At 43.3% G+C, this 13819-nt stretch overlaps 1 protein-coding gene across 1 annotated transcript in view; it reads left to right on the top strand.

Moving 5' to 3' along the window:
- The window catches only part of Maml1 (mastermind like transcriptional coactivator 1), a 35134-nt gene that overhangs the window by 1588 nt on the left and 19727 nt on the right, over nucleotides 1-13819 (top strand). The gene's annotated exons all lie outside the window — the stretch shown is intronic.

The raw sequence follows: 13819 nt of genomic DNA, 5'->3' as shown, positions 1-13819 counted from the left end.
TTAAAAGTCAAATTTTACAACACTTAAGTTGTTCGGTAATTCTAATTCATGTCTTCATAGTCTCTCACTTGGTCCGTTGTAAAACTCTTTCCTAACTAATGGTTAGTCTTTCAGTCACTTAATACCCTTCCTCTGAAATGTTAGAAACCCTTCTGTGGCTGGAGGGAATTGAGTTAAATCTTTGGTTGGCTTTCGGGACCAGCTTGACCTAGCCTATCTTCCCATGTGCCAAAGAGCTATTGTTTCCCTTCTTCCCCACACTATACCCACTGCAGGGTGAGAAGGCAGAAGAACACTTGGGTTCTGACCCAGCTGCTGGAGTCTTTTCCTCCTCACTTTCCCCGCCTGTACATCCAGGGTATGTTGGGCTTCTTACTAGTTTTCTTGAAGGAATCAAATGAGTTTGAGGTTAGGTGTGGTGATTCACGCCCAGAGGCAGGAGGAAAGAAGACATGAGTATGGATGTGAGCGAATTTCTCAAACTAAAAGGCTGCCTGCAGAGTTTTTGTCAGCATTTTCAGAATCCTGCCATCCTTCCCGCCACAGCCCATCTTCTTTTGCAGTTTCTGAAAAACCAGCCCACAGTAGAATCTCCTCTCTCAATACAGTTATGAAATATATATAGCTATCTGTATGCTTTTTTGTTGTTGTTGTTTGGTTTGCTTTTTTTTTTAAAGACAGTTTCTCTGTGTGCCCTAGCTGTTCTGGAACTCACTTTGTAGACCAGGCTAACCTCAAACTCAGAGATCCACCTGCCTCTGGCTCTGCAGTATTGGGATTAAAGAGGTACACCACCACTGCCCAACTTACACCCTTTGTTTTTAGCACATAGTCACGTATTACTTCAACCATCCTGTGTCTTGACAAGTAGACTGTAAGCTTTGGACCCTGAGAAGGCTTGGGCTAAGTTCCATTCATATTTTAGGCCATCCATATACTTGTTGAGTGATTGATAACCAACTTGGGTGTGCTTTACCCAAAATGACTTAACTGAATGAGTCACCTTACTAACCAATCTTTCTTGAAAGATCCCCACCTTCCTGTTGGGGGATTGAGCCTAAGACATTGTACTTATTGTTTGTCTTAGTTGGGGTCTCTATTGCTGTGAGGAGACACCATGACCACAGCAGCTTCTATAAAGGAAAGCATTTGATTGGGGCTGCCTTACAATTCAGAGGTGGGAACCATGGTGGCAATGCAGACAGACATGGTGCTGGAGAGGAGGCTGAAAGTTCTACATCTGGATGTATAGGCAGCAGGAAGAGAGAGTGACACTGGGCCTGGCTTGAGCATCTGAAACCACCCATGACATACGTCCTCCAACAGGACCACATCTCCCGGTAGTGCTACCCCTAGAGCCTATGCGAGCCATTTTCATTCAACCTACAACAGTAAGTACTGTTTGTTTTTTTTTTTGTTTTTTGGGTTTTTTTTTTTTTGGTTCTTTTTTTCGGAGCTGGGGATCGAACCCAGGGTCTTTCGCTTCCTAGGCAAGCGCTCTACCACTGAGCTAAATCCCCAACCCATAAGTACTGTTTTATCACCGGACTATACTGCCAACCCCAAGGAAAGACCTTTGAGGGCAATGGGGGTCATCCCAAGTGAAGTTGATTGTAAAAGCTCATAAAAAACTTACGTGTATAGTTTCCTTGAACACCTTTCAGAAAGAATATTAATAGTGTTTGAATTTTTGTTTAAAATTATGGTAAAACTTTAGAATTTACATAATTTTATAATTTTTAATTTCTGAATCACTAGAGAAAAACTGAGTTCTCATCTAGTGTTTTAAAAAGAAATATTAGAACTTGAAACCAGCAGGCTGTTTATTATGCCTGTGATCCCAGCATCTGGAGCAGAGACAGAGGATAGTTGCAAGTTCAAGGCCAGTCTGGTATATATAGCTAAGCCAGGTAGGGCTATGTAGGGAAGAGTGGGTTGGGGAGATGGCTCAGCAGTTAAGATCACTTGGTACTCTCCTAGAGGAACAGATTTGATTTACAGCATCCACTTGGCAGCTAGCCATCTGTAACTCCAGTTTGAGATCCTGGAGATGCAGTGCCCTCTTCTGGCCTCTGAGCACACTGGGCACATACGTGACGTACAGACATACATTTAGGCACAACACTCAAAAAACTGAAAATAAAAAAACTTTTTTTTTTTTTTTGGTACATTGTATGTGTGTGCGTGCGTGCATGAGCAGTCCTAGCTGTTTGAGTGTGGATATCAAAGGACAACTTTCAGGAGTTGGTGCTTTTCTTCTGCCCTGGGGATCAAGGAGTCCAACTCAGGTTGCCAGGTTTGTGGGAAAGCAATTTTACTACCTTGCTGGTCCCAAATACAAGTGTCATAATTTCAGGATTGTCTTCTTTTTATTGGGCTTGCTAGATTATAGAAAATTACCACCCGGGTTGGGGATTTAGCTCAGTGGTAGAGCGCTTGTCTGGCGAGCGCAAGGCCCTGGGTTCGGTCCCCAGCTCCGGAAAAAAAAAAAAGAAAAAGAAAAAAAAAAAAAGAAAATTACCACCCACTTCATACAAACCTTCATTCTGTGAGTGAAAATCATTTTCTATAGAAGTACAGATAGTTTATTTCTATAATAAAACATTATAAATGTTTATTCCCAGTCTCTCCTTGACCTTTATTAGACTTACTACTGAGTCAAGGGATTTCCCGTGAGTGGGTGTGACAGTTGCATTTCAGCCTGTTCATCCTTAAAGCCACTTTCCCGCCTCGCCTAGTGACAAGCAGCTTCTTTCCTGTAGCTAACTGCTGTTCTGTTTGTCCATTCCTGGTTGGTTTGTTTATTTGTGTTTGTTTGTTTGTTTGTTTGTTTGTTTTGAGACAAGGTCTCTCTTACTACAGACCACACTGTCCTGGAACTCATAGAAATCCACCTGCCTCTGCCTTCTGAATACTGGGATTACAGGTATGCACCAGCACATCCAGCTTAACTTGTTATATATGGAGAGCACTACACCAACAGTACAAAGAACACTTCACTTTGACCCTTTGTCACCCTTGAGCTCTGGTTTCCTTGTCACTTGCACGATGCTTCCCCTCCCAAATTTCCACTCGGCTTTGTTCTGTGAGCCATCTGAAGACACATACTTCTCTATCCCACTACCCCGCCTAAGAGCAAGACTGGAAATCCGTGTAAGAATTACACTAGTAAAGTCATTCTATGCATGCAAAGCCACTGTTGTGTGATGTGTGGGGCAGTCTTGTTTGTAAAGATGACTTTTCCTTTCTCACCTTTCTTTTCAAGCCTCTCAGCTTGAAAACAAGAGCAAGCATTCTCCACACTTAGTCTCCACTTTCTCATTTTCAGACTCACAGTCTGTTTCTCCTCCCTTTACCCTCTCCACCTGAAATGACTAGCACATGTTATCTGCTGTTTACCTACTTTTCTGAAACTGCCCCCTTCAGGACACCAGAGATGGTATTGCCAAATTCAGTGGTTTCTTAGTCACCATTCTTAACTTCCTCCTCCAAAAGACTCCTAGCTTCTGCTCTCTTCTGATTTGCTTTCCAGCTCTGACTCCACGCTTGTGTATGTGCATGCACGTGTGTGTGTGTGTGTGTGTGTGTGTGTGTGTTTACGCGCGTGCTCCTGCGTGCCTGTATGTGTGTCTCAGTCTCCTTTCCTATTTTTCTTTAGTTTTTGTAACAAATGTTGTGTTGAGATCCTACTGTGTGGGCCAGCATGTTCCAGGTACTAGGAATATAACAGTGGGCAGGACAAATTAAAGCTTGGTGCTGTGGAGAGAAACGATCAGTAGTTTCAAAAGTTAATTCAACCCAAGAGTGTTAATGGGCACTTAGGAGACCAGCTCCTCAGAAGGTTGAAGGAAGGCTTAATTAATCAAGTTAAGTAGGGTTTTACTGCGTCCTGTTTGAGACCAGCCTAGGTAACTTAGTGAGACCTCATCTATTAGGTGCAACCTTGGCTGGCCTGGAACTCCTAGAGATCTGCCTGCCTCTGCCTCCCAAGGGCTGGGATTAAAGGTGTGCATTACCACCACACAGCTTCTGTTTTTGTTTTGTTTTGTTTTGTTTTGTTTTTTTTTTTGGTTCTTTTTTCGGAGCTGGGAACCGAACCCAGGGCCTTGCACTTCCTAAGCAAGCGCTCTACCACTGAGCTAAATCCCCAACCCCATTTACACGTTTTTTTTTTGTTTGTTTGTTTGTTTTGTTTTGTTTTGTTTTACAGCTTCTGTTCTTAATTGTACGTAAAAGAAAGCCATTGCCTAGCTGAAAGTCTTAGGAAAAGACATTCCAGATAGGCCGGCCAGTACAAATTGTCTGAGACAGGAGACTGCTGAGTGTGGGAGAAAAGTCAGTGGCCTGAGCAGCCCGGCAGGTGGACAGCTGCTAAGTTGGTAAGCAGGGACAGAAGTCAGGTTCATTGGGAAGCAGTAGGCAACTTGAAACTCCATCTGTTGCTCTTACCACCCAGTGGCAGCACAAAGTTCCTAGCTGTCTGCCCCAATGTTCTGAATTCTTGAATGAAAGACAGACAGACACACGCGTGCGCACACATACACACACAGCCTTATTTTTAATATGTCTTAATCAGCCCAATGGCTGGACCATTGGCTGACCTTTCCTGGACAGTATTTTTTGTCTGTAGGTGAATTAGGGCAATTCTTGCCCAGTGGCTACCTTGTCACAGCTGGAGCAGCTCCATATGGAGGTTATGATGCTCAGTGTCTTCTTTGAACCATGAAGGGGGCACTGTCAGAAGCAGACCTGTCTCTTAGTCAAAAATCTAATTATAATGAAATGATTATAAATGTCACATTTTGTGGAATTTTGATATTTTTGAAGACTGTATAGAGTATACCTGAACTGTTAAACTTTGACTATTCTTAGCTATTTCTATTTGAATAATATTGGAAACACCTTATAATTAAACCAGAATCTAATATAACCATGAATTTATTATCTGGCCCTTAACTTGCATTAATCATTGGAGTTTTAATTTTTATTACATTTATTTATTTACTATATGGGAGGATGGTGCATGCATGTAATGGCAATTCTTCCCTTCTACCATGCTGGACCCAGGGCAACCCAGGTTATCAGGCTTGGGAATAGGAGTCACCTTGCTGCCTCTGACTTTTTTTTTTTTTTTTTTTTTTTAATATTTTGGTGCCAGATGGAAGATATCTGGGATTGGTGAACAGATCGTGAAGATCATGCACACACAAAGGCAAAATACTCATACACATAAAAGTAAAATTTAAGAAATGAAAATTTGGGGCTGAAAGTATAGGTTAATGGTAGAACATTAGCACAAGCATGATCCTGAGTTCAATTTCCAGCTCTTCAACAGAAACAAACAAACAGACAACCCCAGCTTTCCTTTGCGTGTTTGTTTTATGGAGAACAGACTCTCATGTGGTCAGGTGGTATAGCTAACACTGGCCCCAGATTTCACATTCTTGGTCTCCGCCTCCCAATTACCAAGATTACAGGTGCTGTCACTGGCTCCTTTTTTTCTCAGATTTCTTTCCTAGGTGTGTGCATATGCACACATGCATACAGGTCCCACAGAGGCCAGGAGAGAGGATAGATTCCCTGGAGCTGGAGTTGCAGGCAGGTCCAGCCTCCTGACGTGGCTCTCCCAGAGAGGAGGGTGCTCTGCATCACTGGGCATCTCTGCAGCAGCTTCCCACCCACCCCCTTTTTTCCTTTTGACACAAGATCTTACTATGTTACCCAGATTAGTCCTGAACTTGTGATCTTTCTGTCCTAGGCCCCAAAGTGCTGGTATTACAGGCATGCAGTATTATACCTGGTTCTTTTTTACACACTGGAAAAACAATATTCCTATACAAATACCTCTTCTACTTTAAAAAAAAAAGTGATATTTTTTTCCTAAGTAGCATTGTTGATTGTTTTGTGGCTTTATATGTTACCTGTAATAATAATTTTGAAACTTCCAGGCCAGATCTGTATTACTGCTAGTCTACTGTCCATTCCCATGTGTTTTTCCAATATATTTAAAATGGACTTTTTTTCCTACTATATCTATTTAACCTACCAAATCTTATTTAACCAGCCATACAAAAGCAACTTGTATTCCTCTACCTTGCTTCAGATGCTTGTTGTTTCAGCATCAATAGTAAGTTAATCCTGGGAACCAAGGATTTTAGATACTGAGTCTGTATCAACCACTTGATGGGCAGTGAAGCCCATGCGTCCGTCTCTTGGGAAGGGACGCCTCTTGAGTGCCGTTGGAGCACTTGAAAGAACTGACCTGTAACGTGAGTCTTAAGTTGTCCTTCATTCTCCTTCCTTTTTTGTTTTGCTTGGTTGTTTCAACACAGGTTTCCCCGTTTAGGTCTGGCCATCCTGGAGCTCACTCTGTACACTAGGCTGGTCTCAAAATCAAAGGTTTGCCTGCCTCAACCTCCTTAGCGCTGGGATTGTAGGTGTGCACACTCGCTGCCTGCTTATCCTTGATGTTTTTCAAGGGTTTTATGGAACATCAGTTTTGTATTGGCTGTTTCAGTTCTAGGGGCTGTGGAATGGCCTGGTGCTCCTTGCCTGGAGGCTCTGGGTTTGATCCTCAGAAACACACACACACACAACCTAAAGTGAAATATTTGGGACTCTGGGCTAAATGAATGTAATCAGCTTTCATTATTAGGTCATTGCAAACTATAACAAGCAGGCTGAAACCCATGAGGACTTGCCCTCTTACCAAAAAGCATCTAAGAGGAGTTTGATTTCTTTAGGAAACTAAACATTTGTGTGTGTATGTGCGCGCGTGCATATTTGTTTAAGCCTGTGTGAGTGTATGCCACAAGTGGGAGTGACTGTGGAGGCCAGAAAAAGATGTCGGATATGGAACTGGATTTAACAGGTGGAAACTTGGGTTCTGTGGAAGCACAGCAAGAACTCTTAACCGCCGAGCCATCTCTCTCAGCCACATCAGTTTGAAGCACTCTGAACTCCACAGCCCTTTACATATTTGGCCATCACTCCATCACTGAGCTATATCTTTGACTCTTCAGACTTTCTTTTTTTGAGTCAGGGTATCATGTATAGCGATAGCTGGTGTGGAACTCACAGACATCCACCTGCCTCTGTCTCCCAAGTGCTAGGATTAATGGGAAGCACCACCATGCCTGGCCAGATCTCTAAAACTTTTCATCTTGAGCTTTTAAACTTAGTAAACAGTAAGTACAGGTATAGAGCAATGGTTTCATGGCTAAGAGCACTGGTTCTCTTCTGAAGACCCAGATTAGGTTCCCAGCACCCACATAGTGGGCCTCTTGTAACTTGTAACCTTCTGTAACTCCAGGTGCTGAGAATTCAATATCTTGGCTTTTTCCAGCACCAGGCACACCCAAGGTGGTACATGAATGTACATGCAGGTAAAGCACCTATACACACACATGATTTTAAAAGATTTAATATTTAATACATTTATTTTTAGACCAGCTGTATACTGAATTATCATAATTCATTGAAGTGAAAAAGAAAAATTGTACATTCTACATGCTTAATAGAAACCAGATACTTTAGAAGGTGAAATGGTTAAACATGCTATTTATAGTTCAAGGAATTTAACTTCTAGAGAATTATAAATAATAACATTTAAAAATAAGATGGCTACATCACTTTTTAAAATGGAGCCAGTAGGCATCTTAGTAGCATGATATCCTTTAATAACCATTTGGAGAATGCTTTTCTTTAAATAAGACTTTGAATCACTACTGTGTTTCCTTTTTTTTTTTTAAGATTTATTTGTTTTATGTATGTGAGTACACTGCAGCTATCCTCAGACACACCAGAAGAGGGCATCAGATCCCATTACAGATGGTTGTGAGCCACCATGTGGTTGCTGGGAATTGAACTCAGGACCTCTGGAAGAGCAGTCAGTGCTCTTAACCACTGAGCCATCTCTCCAACCCCTGACTACTGTGTTAGAACTTAAATGTTTTACACTGACTCCATATAATACATATTTTGATTTTTTTAACATAACATGCATGAAAATATTTACTGATCACTCTTCCATATTTCTCTGCAACAAAAATAAATCTATAAATTGAACTTCAGATTTTCATTGTTCAGCATGTGAGTGGTGCAGGGGATGGAACCCAGGGCCTCTTGTGCACTCTACTTCTGAGCTGTAGCCCTAGCTCTTTAGAAAAACAGTAAGTTAATTAAAGAAGATGAAGTCGGTTCATAGGAGAGATAGAAAAGAAGACCTGTGCAGAATCTAGATTTAAAAACGATGGGGGTGGGTGTGTGGGGCACGGCTCTGAAAGGAACAGTGAGAGGAGAGGGAGAGACATGAGAAGGTAAAGGGGTGGCGACTGTGAGCAGAGCAGCTGTAGGTAGGTATAGGTGACATCACAATGACATTCTTTTATACAAATGATGTATCCTAACTATTGAGGAGTAAGCACATGGGCATGTGTGAATGTCTGTGTGTCACACCTGATTCGTAAGTTACATTATAATGATTTAATATGTAATGAACAACCATTCGTTTGCTGTCTGTTTGAGACAGTCTCTATCTATAGACTTGGCTATCCTGATCTCCCCAATGTAGACCAGGCTGGAACTCTGAAGAGATCCACCTGCCTCTGTCTCCCAAGTGAGACCAAAGACCACCACACGCAACTGTATTGTAAGTGTTTATAAGTAACTATTAAGCAAGATGCCCAGGTTTAGCAGAGATGCCCTCGTTAACCTTAATGAGACAGGTGAAGTAGCCACTCCTACCTTGTTCATAACAATGGACAAGCATTTCTTGCCATTAGAATGAGGGAGAGTTCTCAGTTTTTATTCTGTTTTTATAAACCTAAGTCCTTAGAAATTGTGGTTCATGTGAAGGAAAGGAAAAACTTTGGTTACAGCAATATTTCATATGAAACCTTGTTTGTTAGTCCCAGATCACACTGTTATAGCACCAGAAAATAGCCCTTTTGTGCTGCTCTCTACACACAGTGCACTTCCATTCCTGTTTCCTGTTTTACTGAAGTGCTGGACTCCAATGTGTGCCAGCACATCCATCTGTCCTACATGGGGTCTAGATTGCACTCAGAGGACCAACCTTGCCCAGCAAGCACCCTCACTAACTGTGTCATCTTGCCAACCCTGGAATATTACTTTTAAAAATGTATGTGCTCCACATGTGTGCCTGGTGTCCAAGGTCAGAGAAGAGTGTGAGATCCTCTAGAACTGGAGTTGCAGACAGTTGTGAACCATGGGGATGTTGGGGAAAAGGCTGGGGTCCTCTGCAAGAGTAACAAATGCTTTTAACTATTGAGGGCATCTCTCTAGCCCCTGGAATATTACTTTTAAGAGAAGAAAATCTTGTCTTTTTTTTTTTAATGTGTGTATGGCATATGTGTATGTACAGACCCAAGTCTGACGTGGGATGCCTTTCTAGAGCATACTTTTCACCATACCTTTTGAGACAGGGTCTCACTGAATGCCCACAGTCACTAGTTAGCTAAACCTGGCTGGTTGGTTGGCAAGCACTGAGGGTCCACTTGTTTTGTCTTCCCCACCTCCAATCCCATGTTAGGGTTACAGAGTATGTTTGAGTGTGTGCGTATGTGTGCATGTGCATTTGCATGTGCGTGTGCCTATGGTTGCTGGCAATCCAAATTCAGCTCTTCGTGTTTGCACCAAAAGCAGTACAGACTGAGCCCCTTTCACTTCTAACATGATGGACCCAGAGGATATTTTTTGAAATGAAACAAAGTAGTCACAAAAAAAGACAAACACTGCATAATTCCATTTGTATGAGATACTTAAAAGAGTCAGACTCGGCAACAAGACGGTTGGCTCCTGGTGAAAGTACAAAGGAGAGGACAGTGGAGATGGAGTTTCAGGGTCTTGTGGTTGATTTGTTCCTAGTGTTGAGGTGCTCCACCATGGGACCTCTTCATACTCTTAAGTTTTCCTTTCTGGAAGATAAAGGCATTCTAGTGATGTGTTTAAACAGCAGTGTGTGTACGTGTGTTTGCAATCCCCCCACTAGGCTTTTTACATGGGTTTTGGGAATGGAACTCAAAGGATCAGGCTTGCATGGCTAACATTTTTCCCCACTGAGCCATCCCCTGCCTTGGATGTGTGTTTGATCAGAAGACAAGTTGTTTTACAAAGCATATAACCTGACATTTTTAATTCTGTGTGTGTGTGATGGAGGCCTGTCAGTACCTCTTCCACCTTCTTCTTTAAGGCAGGGTTTATCAAGCAAACCCTGAGCTCACTGATATGGCTAGTCTTGCTAACCAGTTTGCTCTGAGGCACCCCCGTCTGTCTTCTGAAGCAGGAATTATGGGCAGGCTCCCACCCCCACCTGGCATCTATATAGGATCTATGGAATCTAATTTCTAGTCCTCAGAGGAACCACTGAGCCATCAACTTTTTTGGTTTATTTCTCCCACCCCCTTTTTTGGTAGTGTTGGCTGTGTTGGAACTCACTCTGAAGACCAAACTTGCCTTGAACTCAAGAGTTCACAGAGCCTGCCTCTGCTACCACTGCCTGGCCAAGGGCATTGTCATTTCAAAGGCAATTTAAAGAAAGGTGTCCATGATTTTCTCCTATATGAAACAAGGAAAAATCTTTCTCTTATTTAATGTTCACTTCAGTCTCACATAGTAGACATTATTTGTCCAACTGTATGTGAGTAAATGGAGACCTACAGCAGGCTGATTGGGCAAAGTTGCCAGCAAACTGGTAGAACCAGAATTCAAAGTAAAGGCCACTGTCAGGGCTCTTTATCCTTTCACTGGATTACTTAGTTTCTGTAGGTGGATCATACGGGGAAAGCACTCTAAAAGTTAGACTTTTAGAAAATAAGCTGCTGGTTATTATTTTATTTAGTAAAGATCAATGGTTTTTCATTGAAGACTGTGGCAGAGAGCCAATGAGGTACAACAGCACTTTGTAACTTTTACCTCCTTATTACTCGTGCAGTCCCTGCCCCTCAATTTTCTTTCCTTTCCTTTGAGAGTCTCATGTAGCCTACCACACTGGCCTCTATGTGGTCGAGGCTGGCCTTGAACTCCTATCCTTACGCCTTCACTTCCCAAGTTCTGAAACTATAGGTATTCACCATCAGTCCTGGAATTTATTTCTTAGTGTTGCTAATGAGCTCCAGTGATGTGTAGCCCTGTGGGAGTGTGAGTGATTAGTGCAGGGCATTTACACATCCGTGCGCACCCTCACCATGCCTCACAGGTGAGCTATGCTCACTCCCTCATCCTGGTTAGCAGTACATGTTTCTTTGGCCACTAAGATGCTGTTTGAAAGCTGAGAGAATACATGTTGTGCTTTCATTCAACAGGAAGTTTTAAAATTCAGACAGCAGAGTCTCAGAAAATGTTACAATATTAAATGTGTATGTGGATTATACACTTGTAATTCAAACACCAAAGACAGGGTCAGCAAAAGGATGTGGGCAGTGCAGGGCCGTGCAACCCTGGCTTTTTGTTGCTGTCAGTGGTTCTGAGACCCAGGGGCTGTGAAGGCTGTGTTCTTTTTTTCTTATTTGTCTCTTCTTTTTGCTTGGTTTTAGCATTTCTGGGGATTGAACCTAGGCACTGTGCTCCTTAGGCAAACACTGTACTTCTGTGCTGTGTTGTGTCCTCAGCTGGCTTTTGTTTTTGGAAACAAAGTCTTGCTGTGCCCCAGGTAGTCTTCAACTTGTTCTCCTGCTTTCCTCCCAGGCCCTGCTTTGCTCCCAGAGTGCCCTGTCTGGCTACAGAAGTTTCTAGTTATCTAGGCATAGATTAACCAGGTAAATGGAAATTTCCAGTTCTTGGGATCTCAGACAGGAATGTCGTATTCCATCAGACACAACTGAAAGAGGATTTCAGAGTGTGAAGCAAGAGGAGAGAATGGGTTGTGCTGCTCCATCAGGGTCCTGAGATGTAGCCACCCAGCTCATCATTAGGGATCCAGGTCCCTGGCTCGGTACTTCCCTTCAGAGAGGGCCTGTGAGAGGCTTGAATGAGGCACACTCAAGTCTAACAGGCAGATCAGCTGAGCACAGTGAGCCTAAGAGCCTGGGACATGGGGATGGGGTGGGCCCCGTAGAACAGGCTGAATATATCCAGGAGACAGAGTGAACTGATGCACTTCCAAGGCAGCCTGTACTCACAATGGCGTCTAGGAGCCTAACCCCTGCTGTACTTGAGGAGAGATGAACTGCTCAGGCCTCTCGTCCCCAAATAGCCTCTTGCCACTTATTGTTTAAGATGGGGTTGGTCTTGCTTTGTAGGCCAGCCCCTGACTCTTGCCTCTCTATACTAAGAGAGCTAAGATGACTGTGTGCCTCCAAGCCTGGGTTTTGTTTTGTTTTAAGGTCTCATTATCACCTAGTACATTCTCAGACTCAAGCAGCCATTCCTCCTCAGCATGTAGCAAGCAACTCAGGACTGTCTGGTTCTTTGTCTTGTTTTTGTAGAGTGTTGGAGACTGAACCCAGGGCCTTGTCATGCTGAGCAAAGATTCCACATTCAGCTATATCACCAGCCCTGCAATATCTGTTTTCAAGCAAACTCCCAACAGTATCAGAAGTGAGGCCCAGGGGCTAGAGAGGTGACTCAGCAGTTTAGAGCACTGGCTGCTCTTCCAAAGGATCCACGTTTAATTCCCAGCACCCACATGGTTCTTCATAACTACAATTCCAGATCCATGTGACCTGATGCTCTCTTCTGGCCCCTACGGGCATAGTGTTCTTGTGACACACAGACATACGTGCAGGCAGCCATCCATACTCAGGTGGTGGCCTGTGCCTTAAACCTGTGAGTTCCAGGAGAGCCAGGGCTCTACTACACAGAGAAACCTTGTCTTGGAAAATAAAATTAAATATAAAGAGAGGAAAATTCAAGGGGGAAAAACTGGGTAAGTATGTTTTGACAAGTTTGACAACCTGATTTGGTTTCCAGGGCCCACATGGTAGACAAGAACTCTTGGACTCCACAAGTTATTCACACGTATGCCTTGGTACATGCACACCCAACCACACAAACACATAAATAAATGTAAAAACAATTCTTTTTAAAGAAAACAGGAGGCAGGCATGGTGGCATACACTTTAGTTCCAGTACCCAGGAGGCAGAGGCAGGTAGATAGATCTCTTGAGTTTGAGGCCAGCTTGGTCTACAGAGCAAGTTCCAGGACAGCCAGGGATACACAGAGAAACCTTGTCTCAAAAAACTGGGGCGGGGTTGGGGATTTAGCTCAGTGGTAGAGCGCTTGCCTGGCAAGCACAAGGCCCTGGGTTTGGTCCCCAGCTCCAAAAAAAAAAAAAAAAAAAAACTGGGGCAAGGGAGGGATTTGGGGGGCCAGTGCAGTAGCCCCAATATCAGAATAATAGAAATTACAGTAAAAACCAGTAGGGAATTACCTTTATAACCTAATCTTGACAGCTGCAGGGAGTGAGCTGTCACATTAAAGGGCTTAGGTTAGTAAAATAGACCCACATCAGTCATACTATCTCAAACTTCTGGAAGGAGGGTCCCTTGTGACTTATTAAGACCCACACTAGCAGTAGAAAAGAGGAAGACAGCTGACCAGATATTCAGAGTCCTGAGGGAGGACCTGGGGAAGTGATAAGTGAGGGAAGTATGAGCTGGGAATTTGCTTCCCTAGCACACAGTGCATGCTGGGTAAGTGTGCAGGCTCACCTCTGATGGCTGCACTCAGGAGAGAGACAGATGGCAGGGCAAGTGGACTTAGCTGGACTTGTCAGAGTACTGAACTCTGGGGTCACCTGAGAGACCCTGGCTCGGAGGGTAAGGTGGGCAGAGATTGAGCCTCTGGCCTCTACGTCCA

This window comes from Rattus rattus, chromosome 9, assembly GCF_011064425.1.
Source record: "Rattus rattus isolate New Zealand chromosome 9, Rrattus_CSIRO_v1, whole genome shotgun sequence".
NCBI lineage: Eukaryota > Metazoa > Chordata > Mammalia > Rodentia > Muridae > Rattus > Rattus rattus.
This window is presented reverse-complemented; position numbering and strand designations above follow the sequence as displayed.